Raw genomic sequence first — 17,108 nt, 5'->3', positions numbered from 1 at the left:
TAATGATAAAAAATAACGAAACGGAACCCAATTTTAAATAAAATTTTCTTTTTATATCGTTTATTATTGAATTGTATGTTTTTTGCACCATATCCATCAAAATGAATAATTGACCTTTCCGAAATGATGCTTCTACAAAGAAAGTAAAATAAGTAGGGGATTATCCGCTCTTTCATTGAGGTTCTCTTAACTGAAACGTGGGACGACTTTGATATACAAGGGAAAGAGAGATAGAGGGAAATAGGAAAGAAAAAGAAAATGAGATTGTGGTTTCGAGAAAAGCTTTTCAAAAACATTTGGAGTTAGTCTCTTGTCAAGTCAATTGATCTCAATAACCTCAAATACAAACAAATACTCTCTCTGTCCCACATGGTACAAATCATAACTTTTTCAAACCTTGAGTAGCAGATCCTTTGATTTGTTTCTATACTATTTGATTCATTTCACGTGAGTATGCAATACTGTTTCATTCATAATAATGGAATTATTTAATACATTTTGTATTCTTTAACATCAAATAATTTGTAAATGTTCCTTAAAATATTAATGTTATATTAAATTAAGTAGAATTTGATCGATATAATGTTTGGGGTTTTATTTTTTTGCTTAAAATACCGCTAGATAAAAAAGTCCTTTTTTATGATTGTACAGAGTCTGCAAGGTGAATATATCAATTATTAAGAATGATTGCTGCACGTAATGCGGAAAATGTATATTTAAAATGTCAACTAGACATGTGCTCTCATATCAAAATATTTTCTGATTGGATATTCCTATGCAATCTGTCATTTTACTCACGATAAAGAGTATATTTGAAAGTATTATTAATATTTTTACACAATTGGCTTGCTTTGTTTACGAACATATTCATATCCTAGGGATTAGAAAAAACTAATTAAATATGTAGTTGTATTTTTATATGTAAATTTTCAAAAAACCATAGCTATTCATACAAAATTAAATTTTTTTCTAAAATTCACAACTCTTCACAAAAAAATTGAATTGTGGGGACAAAAAATTACAAAATTAAATTTTAAATTTAAAATAAAAAAATCAAATATGAAGCTTTTCAAAAAAAGAATTCCAAAAATCTAGCACTTTTCTCTTAAAATTAATTTGTTTTAACAAAATTTGAACATAATTATATTAATTTTTTTTTAAATACTACTTTTTTTAGTGAAAAAGTACATATTCCTTAATTTATAAGGGGAGCTACAACCCCTCCATCCCACTCCCTGTGGACATTCCTGAACCTCTATACAGTTTTAATCATTTACGAACATTATCCTTATTTCCCTTTAAATTTAAATGTTCGGATATTAATTGTTGTTTGTATTTATGAACACTATAAGGAGTACTCTGAAGAAATAGAAGATTATTTATGTTTTTTTTAATGTCTTATTAAATATAACAATCCATTTGTCTCCTAATAATGTCTGCTCCATATCTCAATTCCCTCCCAACACAATTTAAAACTTTTTAAACAAAAGAAGCTTATCTTGCTGATACGCAAATTAAATTATAATTCCTTTTTAAAAAAAAAGAAAACCAATTAAAAAGCTAGAATATCTAAAATTTTACACAGGAATAAATGCTATAAATTTATAACACCAAATATTCTATATAATTGATAAAGAGTCATTAAATTTAATGGGGTAAATATCTTATTTTTATTGTAAAAAGTAAAATTTTTATGTTATAAATGCCCTTTTACAAAAGGACAAAAAAAACACCTTATGTCATTTTTATAAAATATATATGACTAGTCTAACCAAACTGTACATCCGGCTTCTTATTCGTCACCTATTTACATATTATACTTAGAGTTGACTTGTTTGTAAGGAAAAAACTATGTTTAAAATTTGAAAGGAGACAAGGTTTTTGCAAGGGGCTTTCCTTTTTTTGTTCATTATTTCATATATCATCGAATTGAAGTGAGCATTATTGTCTATCTTTGGTGTAAATTGCTTTTTAAATGGTAATAAAATAATTATCTATGAATATTTATGACGTTTGTCCAACACAAAGGCAATTTTAAATGTAATTTTTTTTTCACTTTATAGCAGTAATTCAATTTATCTCCCCGAAATCATATAACAAGCAGCTGATATTAACAAGGGTCCTAATTCAATAGTACCATGTGTCACGCTTCCACCTTCTCTTTGCACTCTTCCTTACAAAAATTTCAATTCTTCTGATACTGATTTTATCAGGGTCGGTGCTCACTATCGTAGGGTCCTTTGCAAACCGGCTTGCACGGTGCTCAAATCCTAGTTCGGCTAGTTTAAGGATACTAACTTAGAGTAAAGTCGGTTATAGGATCTTTTCATTTTTTTAAATCTTTAGGGATTTTATTTCGAATCTAATATTACAAAAAAACAAATTTTATTAATTATTTAACAATTTTATATCGAAAAACAAAAACAAAAATTAAATATTCATACAAAAATACAAAAATATCAAGCTTATAGAATATAAAGTGCAATATATATGCCTAAGTAAAAACAAATCAATCTTAAAAATTAAAGAATAATAAATAAAAGGTCGTATTTAAAAAAAAATAATTGACAGTTTTTGTAGTCTAAAATTATAAATTGGTACACTAGGGTATTTTATTACACATAAATTAATAACAAAAGTATATTTAATAATAGCATATTGTACACTTGGTATCAAAACACGAGATTTGAGTAGTAAAAATGAAGAAAACCCCCTAAATATATGTACGTTATACGGTGTACCAAAAGTACATTTATTTATTGGCGGCATGTTTGGATCTAAAATACTCATTCTTTGAGGCAATTTAGAGAAAAATTGTTACAAAAAATATTCTATGATACTTAATAAAATAAAAATCCTGTAACTGGATTCAAATCGATTATTGTAAAGAAACAAAAACTAAATTTTCTTTTTTTCGATATTTCACAGATTTTTAAATCAAAACGTGTCCATGAAGAACCCTTTATTTGAACGTTTGATTGTTATTTTCTTGTTTAGAGGAATACAATGTACTATAAAAAAATATCTGACGATGCCAAATTCTCAACTTTTTGTCATTTAAGTTTTGAACTGAGGTGGATTGACTATTTGGTATTTGCTAGTCTTAAAATTAGGTATTTTAAACCTTCTGAACAATTTTTTAGTCTTCGTCAATGTTTCAATAGTCTGATGTTATTATTATCATCGTCTAAAGCAGATATAACCGACTTTATTCCTGGGGCAACCCGGTCGGCCGTTGGCTTATTCTCAGCTGCCCCCTCGACTTGTTCTAAAAATATGTTATTCATTTCTTGATTCCTTTATACTTATTTTTTGAGCTGGTAGCCCTCAAACCTTTTGAGAACCTTAAAGCAGCTCCCAGCTTTAAAAAAGATTGGCGAAGCCTGGTCTAAAGGGTTATATTTGATAACCCAATAATTTTACTAATAATTTGGTTAACATTGAATTGTTTTCAATCATACAAATTGTTAGTAAATATCCTTATTAGCACAATGTTAATCGTTTGAACTACACATTTTTTTGAATATATGTTATACATCTTCGCTTAGACAATGAATAAAATAATATTCAGAATATAATTAGAAATTCTAACAGTATCCTTTGAATATTTTTTTTTTTTTCACTTAGTTATATTTAATATAAATAACGCAGTTAGTCATGCTAAGCTTTTTAAAATAAGTACAGGGAGCGGGGATCAAATTGTCGCCAAAATATTTTTCTACAAAAAACAACACAAAATATGCATTTTTTAACTTTTTTATTAAAAATCAAAACTATGACAAGCATATAGGTATAGAGTAGTCATTCATTCGATATAATCACCGTTGGCATCAATAACGGCCTCAATACAGCCTCTGAACCGGCTGCAGGCTCTTCTGACCATCTCATTGTCCATGTTGCCGAATACCTCCTTGATGGAGTCGATCAGGCTGGCCTTGGTGCTACGGGGATGTCTGTTGGTATGCCTCTCGACATAGCCCAGACAAAATAGTCCACCGATTAAGGTCAGGAGAGTTAGGAGGTCACAAATCCTTGGTTACGACGTCATAACAGTTTTCGGTTAACCACTGCATGGAGATTTTGGACACATGGCAGGGTGCTGAGTCCTGTTGCCACATCTCATGGCAGTCCAGATCCCTCACCATGGCATTCATGTACCTGGTAGGGTCATCCTCAACCATCTTCTTCACCTTGTCGACAAAGTCGGTGTCCCTGACCTACCTGTCGGCGCCCTCCTCCTTGGGTGCCCTCTTTATAGTGGTATCAACATCCCAGGTGTCCTCTAGCTTCTTATGGATACGCTGAAAAGTCCGTAAATTCATTCCTAAGGTTGAAGCAATCGTTGAATTGGAGATTTCACCTCCATTATTAACCAATGCCATGACTACGGCGGACCTCGAAAGCTCCTCGTTCCACTTATAGCTCTTTATCTCCTTATATGATGACGGCATGATGCTAACTGGACTACGTATCGTCAGCTGACAAAAATAGCTTTCCTATTTGGTAACCAGTTTTTTATTTGACAATGTCGTCTTCAAGTTATCAAGGTTTAAAGTAGGCGACAATTTGATCCCCGATCCCTGTAAAAGTTCATTGTATTATAATCGAGTAAAGGCAGAAGGAAGAATTGACTGACAACATAGTTTTCTGCAAATTATCAGACAGTCATTTAATAATGAAATCATTATCAGCAAGGTATATGATATCTCCGCCGATTTGTTATAATAAAATAAATCTGGTAACCATGACAAATTGAAGAATGTTTTGGAAGAGAGCTGCTAAGTTGTCATGACGTTTCATTAACTCAGCTAGAGTCAGCTGTCACGAGGGAGGAGAGGGAGAAAATACAAACAATGACACTGGTAAAAATTACTCTGAGGACGATCCTCAATTCTAAACTGAGTCCAACATGCTATGTTAGTAATGAAATGTAGAAAAAATAGAGTTAATATCATTTCTTCCCTTATTCTCTTGTTTATCAAGAGGCACTTTTGCCAGGTACTTGCTAATTAAATATAATAAGGATTTAAATCTTATTCTACCTTTAAAATTTAAAAACGTTGGAAGCAATGCTCAATAGTTTTTTGCTCGCTACGAAGTCCCCTTACCCAATTTTTTCTAGGATGAATTTTCATCCCTTCGTCCCTTGTGGAATAGGACTAAGAACTCTTATGAGAAGGATGATCAAATTAAAAGTATCTTATTTTAGTCCTAATTCTTGGAGAACAAAAAAGTCCACTTCTTCAGATATTCATGAATGAAGAATCAAAAAATTTACATTTTAAAATAGTTATCAGATAGAATAAAATATTTAATTAGGGGAAAAAATAACCTTTTACCAAAATAATGTGTTCCATTTCTTGCCCTCAGAGTACAAAATTTTATTTTTTAAATAGCTTAAACTGACTTTATTATGACGTCAGTTTTTTCCACACTCTTTGCGACGACATCTTATTAAGAATAAGCATCAACCTATTTTTATATACATATATAAGAGTATATATTAAAACATTCATAAACTCATTAAAAAAGTAAATTACCTTAATAAAAGTAATGATGTTTGTGGATACTTTTTCAATACAAATTCATTCATATAATGAATGAATTTTAGTTACTACACGACTAAATAAGTTTTTAGTTTGTTTGACTTGTGATTAAGAGGCTGTGTTTTTATTGCTTTTACTCCGATAAACATACAAATTACCTTAATAAAACAAAAAATTTGGCTTTGTAGACTAGAAAATGTTTATTTTTTTAATTATCTACGGTTTTTCGTCTCAAAAAAAAAATACACGGAACAAAACATTATGTGCTTCCAGACAAAAAAATATTTTAAGTTTTTGTGAATCTTTTTATGATTTAGAGAAAATGCCTTATAAGGATTAAGAATGACGAAAAATGGATTTTTTCTTTAGAAGTCCAATCAATTGCTCATTTTTGGTCAAAATGATAAAAGTCAAAGTTTATTGTTGAGTGATGATAAACAACTTCATAATAAAAAAGATCATCTTAACAACTTAATATTTTAAAAGGGATTAAGATTGGTTATTTGAAAAATAACCTGAATATTTTTCAGGCAACAAAGTTTATTGATAATATATCAAATAGCAGACAATAACGTAGGAAATTTTGAGATATAAAAGTTATTTGAATGTGTTTCAAGGAAAAATTAATCAGGAACATTTTTATAGCTTCTCCGTTTTTTTGGAATTGGTAATCTGAAGAATGAATTGACTTTTCCTCAGCTTTTGTTATTATTATTTAAATCCTGAGTAGTAAATTTCCTTCCTACTACATTCAAATATATTAATGAAAAACGAAAAATAAGTTTAAAAGGAGCACCATTTTGAGTTTTTATATCTAGCCCCTAAGCTAAATACTGGGGTACAGCCCTGCAGATAATATCCATTTTTGTGTTGGCTCATGCCATGGGATATAATAACTACAACATAATGTTTTTCATAACTCACAAGTCAAGAAAAAAATATTTTCTGTTCTATATCGAACGCCAGCAATACACGATCCGCTAATTACGTGTCCTCAGGTAGTTATTTGTATCAAATCTGATTTTCGAATAGAATTTTTGGAATATTTAAAAAATTTTAAGGGTTGGGGACAACATTTGAAAAAGATACAAAAATCAGCAATCTACTTAAAAATGAAAACAATTTATACCAAATTATGTGTTCAATTATGGTATTATATTTTATGTGGTTTTGTACAATATTGAGGAAATGCGAGTTTTTAAGGGTTTTGGTTGGAAAGACATAAGGCCTCCATTGTTCATTTGTTTATGGGCAAAGGGATTTTTTTAAGTATGAATTAATTATTTTTCATTATTATTAAATAGTAGTAATAAGTCTAGTTTCGCGGCAATATGGGTTTGTATCTAATTTTATTAAGACAAAAATCACTCGAAATTGATACCCTGATAAATTAAATGAGCTTAAAAAATCGGGGCTGAACACAAAAAATACTTTTTTCGTTCAAAATGCTTTTTTTTTTTTAAATCAGTATTATTTTATTTTTTTGCTTTAGAGAGCAGAGTGGGCATAACATTTTTGAAGGCATTGCTTAGCTTGGACGGTATGTTTTCCATCAAGAAGGAGAGAAAAATTAAAACAAAACAACTGTTTTCGATCCATTGCTTCAGAAATAACAAAAATAGCGAGTCACACTTAGTAAAATAACTGACAAACTAATTAGCAAATTGTCAAAAAAAATTAATTGCTGTCTTTTGAAGGATAATACCAACTGTAAATGAGGGGAATTAAAGAATAAATAGACTTTTCAGCCCATCTGTTAATAACTTCATGAATTATTATATATTGAGAAATAACAAAATTTTTGGGTACTTAACCCATTACAGGTGATGGATTAATTAATTTACTACTACATATAACTATAAGTTTTATAATCTATATGCAAAAATTATTAATTAATATATTTTTATCTATCGTCTGGAGTACTTTACTCAATATTATGGGAGCATAAAAAAGAAAAGTATATAATAATTCTTGGGTTGCAGTATAACTGACAGGTCAAGCTCGAATCGAGAGGGTATTCAATTTAAAGTTATTACTTCTAATAAAAGACAAATATATCATACAGTATAAGTTCTACACATTAAATTTAAATAGCAAAATTATTTTGCGATTTTTAAGTTGCTCACGATCAATCATTTAGATTTATTTTTTACATTAATATGTAATGAGGTTTTCTGGTTTTAGACTGGAAAGACTCGTTTATTCTACGGGAAACACGTTCTTAGTCATTACATATAATGTTCAAGTCCTTTGAATATCCTTTAATTAATCACTCATTTAATGTCATCTTAGTCTCATATACCTGGAGTAAAATCGATTTGACAGTGGAGTTGTCCTTTGTAAATTGGATAGAAATAATGTTAAAGAGGATGTTACTCCAAGTTATCGATGGAATTAATGTCTTTTTCAGCTCAAAGTTAGGAACTTGAGTCAAAATGAATTCATAGTATGCAGGATGTCATTATTTACAGGGGAAAAAATTGAAGTAACTTTCATATCCAGATTTCCAATGTCTTAAATTTTTTTAAAGACCGTTTTGAATATTTAACAAAAAAAAATCAAAAATCAAGTGGTAACAGAAGAAGAGAGAACGTTTATTGATTACGAATTAAAAAAGGAATTAGGGAAATGACTAAAAAAGGAAGAAAAACTAATATCGCAATATACAATAATTTTTATTTTACTTTGATATTTTTGCGTATATTGAAAAAATGTCTTCACTTGACAGCTTCCGATTATTATTGAAGTATCTTAGGCTTAAAAACAGTTTAAAAGTCGTGTTGTTGATTCCTTTTAAACAAAAACCTTAAAAAGGATAGTTTTTATCTGCATAAAAAGTATTTTTTTTAGGGTTGAATGACCCCAAATGAGTGGACAACTGATATTTTCTTTCTCAAAAGTTATCTAAACCTATAAAAAAGGGGCCAAATACTCACAAAATTCAAATATAATTTTTTTAGAAAACTAGATTGAGTATGAAAAAAATCGAATACCAATACCAGGCGGAAACTTAAAATTTACACACTTCGAAAGAAAAAAATAAAATTATAATTAATTTTAATTATAGATTTAAGAAAAATCTCAATTATTCTCTTTCTGATGCTTAGTCAATGCAAATTCGTTTATTCTATTCCTTTCTATGGTCTTGTTGCGGTCTAGCCTCTTCTTAACATTGCAGATGGTCTAACAGGCCATTCCTTCTAGCGTGGCTAGCTCTGTTAGAGTTCGACCCGCACGAAGAAGAGTTGATACCCACAGCCTTGAATCTCCCTGCGACGGCATTTCTCGTCCGATTTACAAAATTCAAAAAGCAGCAGGTGCTTGAGATACATGGCTACCTATACAATTAAAGACAGTTCTAATTTTATCAAACAGAACCTCTCCAATCAATATAGTACAAGTGTGCAACTTTCCACCCGCTAATCTTATATAAAGTTTGTAAAGATTTTTGGAATTTAAAATTTTGTTTGCGTGTAAGTAATCAATATATACATTTAAAGTAATCAAATTCACAATATAAAATAGCCTAGATATACTAATTTTTTGAGCCAATAGAGTGTGTTAAAAAATGTTTGGAAACAGATCAAGATATATATCTTACTTGTAGATAAATATATAATTTATTGTATTATATAAAACCTTGGGGAAATTTATTAATGTATGTACTGTTCCTATAGAAAAGAATACAATACATTTAACTTTTATCTCTTTATATTCTTAACATCTGTATTGTAAAGTAAAGAAAAACAAGAAAAAATACTTTGTTTGGAGTAGAACTCAATTTAGACACATGATAATTATATTCAATTTGATTCTTTGATGGTATTCATGAAGTCTAATACTTAAAGTTGAGTGGTTTGTAATGGGAAAAAAAGAAGACCCCGATGAAAAGGTGAAGGGGATACATATGGTACACCTGAATTAAGACCTTAGTGAATTATTATATTATTGTTATATTATTTCTGGGGGATAAATTGAAGTAATGTCATAAAAAGGAGAACCTTTTACATTTATGATTGTATTTGTGGAAGAAATATCTTATAATTATATTTAAATCCATATATTGTTATTTCATTATCTATTTTTCAAAAAATACATGATTTAAAATGATTAAATAAATGAGAAAAATTATAGTAGAATAGTTTTAAGTAAATTTAGAATAGTAAATCAAAACAATCGTAAGTGTATCATAATAAATTACATTTTTCTATCCAATTTTAATAATAATAATGATTATAGTTTCTTTTAAATTCCTTGAGGCACGATTAGTTTAAATCAGTTCTTTAGATGATTTCATTCTGTTTGTTCAATCAACCAATCAAGAAGAAGAAAGGTCTTACCTAATGAGAATTTGTTCTTCAGTTTGTGAGTTATCGTGCTTAGGGCGATGATACTTTTCTTATTTCCCAAAAAATGGATTAAAAAAAAGATGTAATTTTACACTGCTTCTTCATGGGAAAATACCTTTCAAGTTCAGCAATTAGTGTTGTGTGGACCCTGCTCCATACAAAAAACACAATCATAATTATAAAAAAAAGCAATTTTGAACGAAAAAAAAACAAAACGTGCTTTATTTGTTAAGCCCGGGACTTTGAAGCCCATGTGTTAGTAGATTACATTTGCACTGTGTTGAGCAGAGCTGTTTTGAATGTTTTGACCCTCAATGAATAAACCTAAGAGAAAGGAAGACAAAAGGAGGGGAATGTATCTGAAACAACTCATGTTTTACAAACTTACTCCGATTAGGGTAATTAATTAGTATAGGATTTTGGAACATATAAATATTATATATAAAAACTTCAGACAATTATTATTTGGACAATATAGAAAACTCATAGTTTCGTTTATCCATATTAAAAATGGGTCCATAACAAAAATTATCGTATCAAATATCATAAAAAAAAAAAATCGAGCCTACATTGAACAATTTATTAGATGTAGACGTGTTCCTGATAGGATGTGTATTGTTTTGTCACGAATGCTTTGTTTCGTTTACTAAAAGATTCATATCCTTTTTTAAAACATAACTAAATATTTGTTAGAAGCATTTCAGTGACAATATATCCCTAACTGACTAGAGAAAGACACATTTATTTGAATAAAAAAATATTTAAGATATAAAGTATGAATTTATCCACTTGATATCGGTTTATTCATGTTAGCAAAATCACCTTTTTTAAAAAAAAAAAGAAAACGATTTGAATGGAAGACAAACTTGAAAAGTCTTGTTAATGAATCAATCTTATCTAAAGTTTTTTACCTAATGTAAACACCACAAAAAAATCGAAAATCCTCAGTTATTCACAAAAAAAAATTAAACTTTTGGAATGAACTCCACAGCTCTGCAGAGAAAAAACAAAATTTACATTTTTGGAAAAAAAAATCAAATATTCAATTTTTTCCTCTCCTACATAATTTGCCCGATTTACCTCTTTTTTTATCTAGAAATATGTATTTGACTTTTCCTAGAAGCCATAATTTCCATTTGAATAACAGTTGATTAAGATAGACACTTGATAAATGCGGCGTCCTAGTAAATAATTTATACTTGTCTTTTTATATAATATTCAGTAAAGTACTCCAGACAACAGATTACCTAAAATTAATTAATAAATGGACCTTTTAGTTTGAAAAAAAAACATACTTATATGCGGTAGTAAATTAATTAACCAATCACCTGGAACTGTTTGGTAGGAAAAAAAATTATCACCTGCAAGGTGATATGACAATAGTGTATGTAGCTATAGTTGCTGCTCATCAAGAGAACGCCGGGCCAATGCACCAATAGATCTATTTTAGACATAAAAGCTCACAGAGAGGATAACTGCGCTGTTTTTTGACAATACTTCCAGGAATACTGGAATTCACAAAGGAGCCGCTAAGCTTATATAAAATCAATTAGATATAAATTTATTTTATCTATCATTTTAGACATCATGTACTGAAGGTGGTAGTTGTAGGCTCCGTTTGGGAAAAGTTGTTTGGGATAGTTTAGTCTCTCGAAAATCCAATTTTTAAACACTATAAGGATAGATAGGATAACTTCAATAAAGAACACACAAAAGGCCTTACTAATAAAAGATTATGACTGAAAGGAAAAGGGGAAATTTTTTAAGGAAGATGGATAAAATTTGGAAATCCCACAATTCTCCAAGAGCTGATTATCAAAAAAGGGTAGAACTCACTATAATTTCATTTCTCCTCTAGATACTCACTGGAAGAAACCAGGAGAAATTCATCAAGCACGATAGATGGCCATAAATATATACTCGTAAAAAATGTTTGTATTCACTTAGGTAAGGAAATATGATAAAAATACAATAAAACAGCTGGATAGGATGAACAAATTCCTAATTTTGTTTTATACGCCAATTTGGATGACTTCAGCATTTGCAGGGGATTCTCCTGTAAATCACTTGAATTTTCCCAGACATTTTATTGTTCTGAATAATTGACAATAATTTAAGAGAGATCGTCATGAAGAAGCTTCATACTCTCATATTGTATTTAACAGAGAAGTTGGTTCCATTTGCTCTATTCAGAATATAGCCCTGAAATTATATTCCACTAAAAAACCAGACAGATTTAGAAGAGGCAAACCTATATTTCAGATTGTAACAGAAAAAACAAAAATTAATCATTTTATTAGTTCAGAACTGCATCATTTTTTACCAATGCTGAATATGGAGTCAGATTGGCCTCAAGAGCCTGTTGCATCATTGTCAGGAAAGGAAGACTACATCAATGCAAAAAAATATATACATCATATTGAGTAATACAAACAGAAGAATAAAAATGATGACTGATTATGCGAATATAATAACTAAAAACCCCTAGTAGAGAGAGTAAGCCGAAAAATATAATAGACAATTATTTCATTGTTCGAAAAATGGATAATCAAAATGATCCCTCTACTGTGATTTTACGTTTTTTATTTATAGAAGTCTAAGAAAATATATAAAATATGTATATCATTCCGATTTTAAAATTGGCATTAGAAAATTATTCTAAAATAAGAAATTGAGTTTAGTGTATAATTTTTCTAAAATATTTATATATTTTCCACAAAAATTGCGTAGAAATAAAAGATAACAACATAAATAGATGGAAGTTTTAATTTTAATTTTTTACCTTCATTTCACTGGATGATCTTGATAAATGCAGAAACATATTAAAATTCAAGAAAATATATTTATGAATAGGGCTAATGTAGCTTGTTGTTTAAACTACATAGGTTTTTTTTTTAAATACGCCAAGCTGTGAATCATTTTCACAGCATCCTCTCGTTGAGTAATATTCATCTATGTCCCATTAATTAAATTCATAAAGCAATCGAGTTACCATGATATATTACTTTATTTCACCGATGAAAGTAATTACTTTGTTTGCTGCAATTATGAACATGAAATATCTAATGCCAAGAAATATAATTAAAATAAATATGTTTTGATTCATAGGGAACCCTAATTATAAGATATTTGAAAAGCTTTTAAAAAATGTAAGTAAAAACAAAAACCATATACCCCTTCTTATAACTTATCATAAGAATAAAAAGTTTGAAAGAAATTTGAAAAGTATTTTCAGTTGCTTAAACAAGAAAATATACATTTTTGTGAAATCACACACAAAATAAATATTTATTTGTTTTGAGTGATGCATTTACGAGTATGAGCGCCCACACACTGTTTTCTTACCTACAAATATATGTATGAGTGGCATATTAATAAAGTTTCACATGAAATGATGTAAAGCTTGAAAAAAAATCCACCTTCGATAAGAATATTTGCCGAGTCAGAACTCCAATAAGAAATAATGAATCTGAAGAATCCTGATCTCAGTGTGTAAGATAATGATTGTTGTCAAAATAAGAAATGTTTTTTCTTAAGAGGATCACGAGTTCCATGCCTAAAATCAAAGCGATTTAGGCTAAATTAATGATTAAGAGAGCTCAGGCGCACATCTATTTATAGTATTAATTTTGTTGAAATTCTATTCTTTATTAATCAATTATATATTGTGGAATTTTAAAACGTCAAAGTGTTTAGATTTTTAATGGAACACTTGGTATTTGACGTAAAATAATAAATTAAAAATTTTATCAATTATATTATAAATGGTAATTGATGATAAAAAATATATCTTTCTACGAATAGAGTCTCTGCAAATCCGATAATTCCAGGTCTTCAAGCTTGTAATTGCAGTTATAAATCAGACATTATACATGCATACCACATAATGCAATAGACCTCAATTTTATATTGATTTATTATTGTCTGATACACTTATTTTGTGATTGAGTTTTTTGAAAGATTTGTGGAGCAATTTCTGTTGAAGAACTTATGTTTTATTTGATAATGGGGAAAACTTTTCCAATTAAGGGAATGCATTAAATCAAAGAGGAACAGAAAGATACTCAGTTCTTAATTTGATATAATTACAATTAAATATTCTCTTCTTCCTCCCCAAGTACTATAAATGATAAATGACATCCATTTATTTAATAACGTACTTAGTGAATCAATCAAATTTAATACCATTATTTATGCATAAAATCATTTTCTTTAGAGTAGAACGCAATGATATTTTTCTATAACATCAAGGACTCCCAAATGTTTCAATTTGTTTTGTCCGCTCATATTAGGGTTTTGAGTATTGATAGGTTGAATGTAATATTTATTTTATTAGGCTATAATAATCCCTACTAATAAATATCTATACAATCGGAACTGTTTGATGTACAAGAATAGACACAAGGTCGCCCTCTATCCAATCAAAACCTGACAGCATCTCAAATTTTAAACATTAAGAGGAAGTCGAATTTCTGTCAAAAAATTTACCACTCCTTGGCATAATATTTTTGTGATATAAACTTTGCTTTCTGCTTGAATTTTTCACATTTCATAATTTTTTGGGCAAAGGTAGCATATAAAATAGGATTGATATTTGCCACACAATAGTGCCATGTGTCTGCTGACAAGTCATACCAGACGTTAAACAGTATCTATAGTCCAATAATTGGAGGGAATTACAACATTGTTTAGAAACAGAGGTCAGATTTATAGAGGAGCAACCCTCTTAAAATGACATCAACCAAGGTGTCCTTTATCTAACTTCGAAAGTATATTTCTCAAACGTGGAATGGTACCGAGTGGCCCATTAAAATCTGTACACATTGAAATTTTAAAATTCAACAAGATATCCTTGAGGGGAAAATGGCTTTAAAGCAAAATGTCCTGAAGTAAAATAGTTTAATGCAAAATTACCTATTTTTTTAGCTTAAATGATGTACAGGAAATAAGCGACATGCTCTTTAACTCTCAAGGGGATTATTTATGATTAGTGATGTCTTATCAATGAACAAAACTGATTAGTCAATACACAAACCATTGAGAAAATATTCGCCTCTTATTTCATCATTCAGGACTCTATTGTATGGCTCCTTTCAGTCAATTATAACTTAAAAACTAACGACTTCGTTCTCCAATGCATAAATACACTCGATTTAGTTGTTTGTTTTGTATTTGCTATTGCTCAATTGTATATTTGTAGTGAAAACTAAACCAAAAGTTTTTGAAATAATAACAAATAAACTATTTTTAATTAAATAATATTTAATATTATGTAGTTATCAATGTTAATGTTATGCTTATATAACTAATTAATTCCAACCAAATTGGTTCATTTATAAAAGTATTATGATGTGTATTTACTATAAAGGCGGAAAAAGTTACTCCTTATTCAATTTAAGTTTGAGCTGAGATGTAGATGGGGAATGAGCGTTATTGAGTGAGAGAGTATTGTGGTAAAACAATGCGGCTCCATGAAGGATAATTACTTTTAAAAAAATAACATGTACGGATGTTTCTCACATAGAGAAAGATATTTAAATTGTTCTAAGCATGCACCATTTTTTAAACAAGTTTGATATACAAAACAGGATACTCTAAACAGTTGGCCGTCTCCAGGACAACTGTCTACGACGTCTGAAACCTTGGAAAGGAAGAAGGGATTTGTCAAAAAGGCCAAACTGGACCCGGATAAGTTAAAGAAAACAGCCCAGACAAATCCCCTTAAGTCCATGAGGCCTATACCAGAGATCTCGGGGTTTCACACAAGACTGCTATAAAAAAAGTTGGTGGAAAGGCCACTTTTGACCCAAGCAATGAAAGGAACCCCATCTCCTTCGTTGCAAAACTCTTTTGAGTTCATTTTTGCCCCTCCTAAGTCAACCTTTTTGGGTGCATGTCGAGGAGAAGGCCTGAAGTGTCCAAACTATGGGGACCTCAAACCCACTATCAGCCAGCACTGGGACGCCATGACACAGAGGTCTATATCTGCAGCGGATGCCAGGCCTTCTGCCTGGAAGCAGTCGTTGCGGCTAAGGACGGCAACATTAAGGATTAAGAGAGTTTAGACACACGTATATTTAATTAATAAATTATATCTTGTTGAAGATTAAAATTGAAAGTGCCCTATAAAAAGCTACAAACGTTCATATCACCTTGCAGATAATAATATTTATTTAGTTTTTTCATATCCTATGGGTTGGTTTTAATATTGCGAATTAGGATTCAGATTTATTTACAATATCTCCTTTCGCCTCATTGGTAATAAAGATAAGACGGATCTGGTTCTGATCTTTACACGTAAATATGTGAGTAAATTTCAGGTACTCGAACTAATTTTGGTTTAGGATCCCCAAAATTATACGGATAATTGTTTCGAATTTTATTAGCATTTTACACAAAGTTTCAAACTGAATAAAATAAGGTCAGTATTGTGGTTACATTTTAGCTGATTACTGATGTGGAAGCAATAAATAACCCAATGTTTACTACATACTATTAAAATAATTTATGTGTGTGTGTGTGATGTACGTCCTGCTGAGAAAAACAATAATAAAAACGCATTTATTTCAATAACAGGGACGGATACATACAGTAGACATAAAATAAAGGGTGGCCAGAATTTTGAGATTATGTTTAATTCTTTTCGGATGCAAAATGATTTTTTAAGCAATCTAGAAAAAAAAAGAGTAAATCCAGCCAAACACAAAATTATTTTTTACTCATGAATGTGTGTTTTTGTAATCTACTCTGAAAGTAAAAGAAAAGAAATTAGCCAATGTCGTGATTCTTAAAACCCTTTTATGCTTAAAGCAATAGACATAAAACATTTTTATCTTATAAAGTACATTTTTATGGTCGTATAAAAGGTTAAAAGTTACACAAAAATCAACATCTTCAAAATTTTATTTTAGTGTGTGTAGTAGGGTGTCCAATTATTAGGGTGACCTGTTAATTTGTTCGTCTGATGTATTCTAATAAAAAAACTATGTTTGTGAAGTTTCAATCTTTAATAACGGATTTCTTTTTGACTTCTATTGGAAATAACTTTTTTTTTTAAATATTTTCTATTTGTAAAGGGATTCAGAAGTTTAAATTTTAAAGTTGTGTTTCTGAACTTTGGAAGTTTGAATTTTAAAGTTATATTGTTTGGTTTCAAATGCTACATTAAAGTTCAATTTCTCAAGTGATACATAAAAATATAATCCTTATTTTC

General features: G+C 29.5%; 1 protein-coding gene across 1 annotated transcript in view; it reads left to right on the top strand.

Annotated features, from left to right (window-relative positions):
* Window positions 1-315: 315 nt before the first annotated feature.
* The window catches only part of LOC121128670 (FMRFamide receptor), a 28,532-nt gene continuing 11,739 nt past the window's right edge, over window positions 316-17,108 (top strand). The window contains exon 1 of the mRNA XM_040724260.2: window positions 316-447. The gene's annotated coding sequence lies outside the window, so the exon portion shown is untranslated. The remainder of the gene's footprint in view (window positions 448-17,108) is intronic.

Source organism: Lepeophtheirus salmonis, chromosome 13, assembly GCF_016086655.4.
Source record: "Lepeophtheirus salmonis chromosome 13, UVic_Lsal_1.4, whole genome shotgun sequence".
Classification (NCBI taxonomy): domain Eukaryota; kingdom Metazoa; phylum Arthropoda; class Copepoda; order Siphonostomatoida; family Caligidae; genus Lepeophtheirus; species Lepeophtheirus salmonis.
Note: the sequence above shows the minus strand (reverse complement) of the source record. Positions and strands in the feature narration are given on the sequence as shown.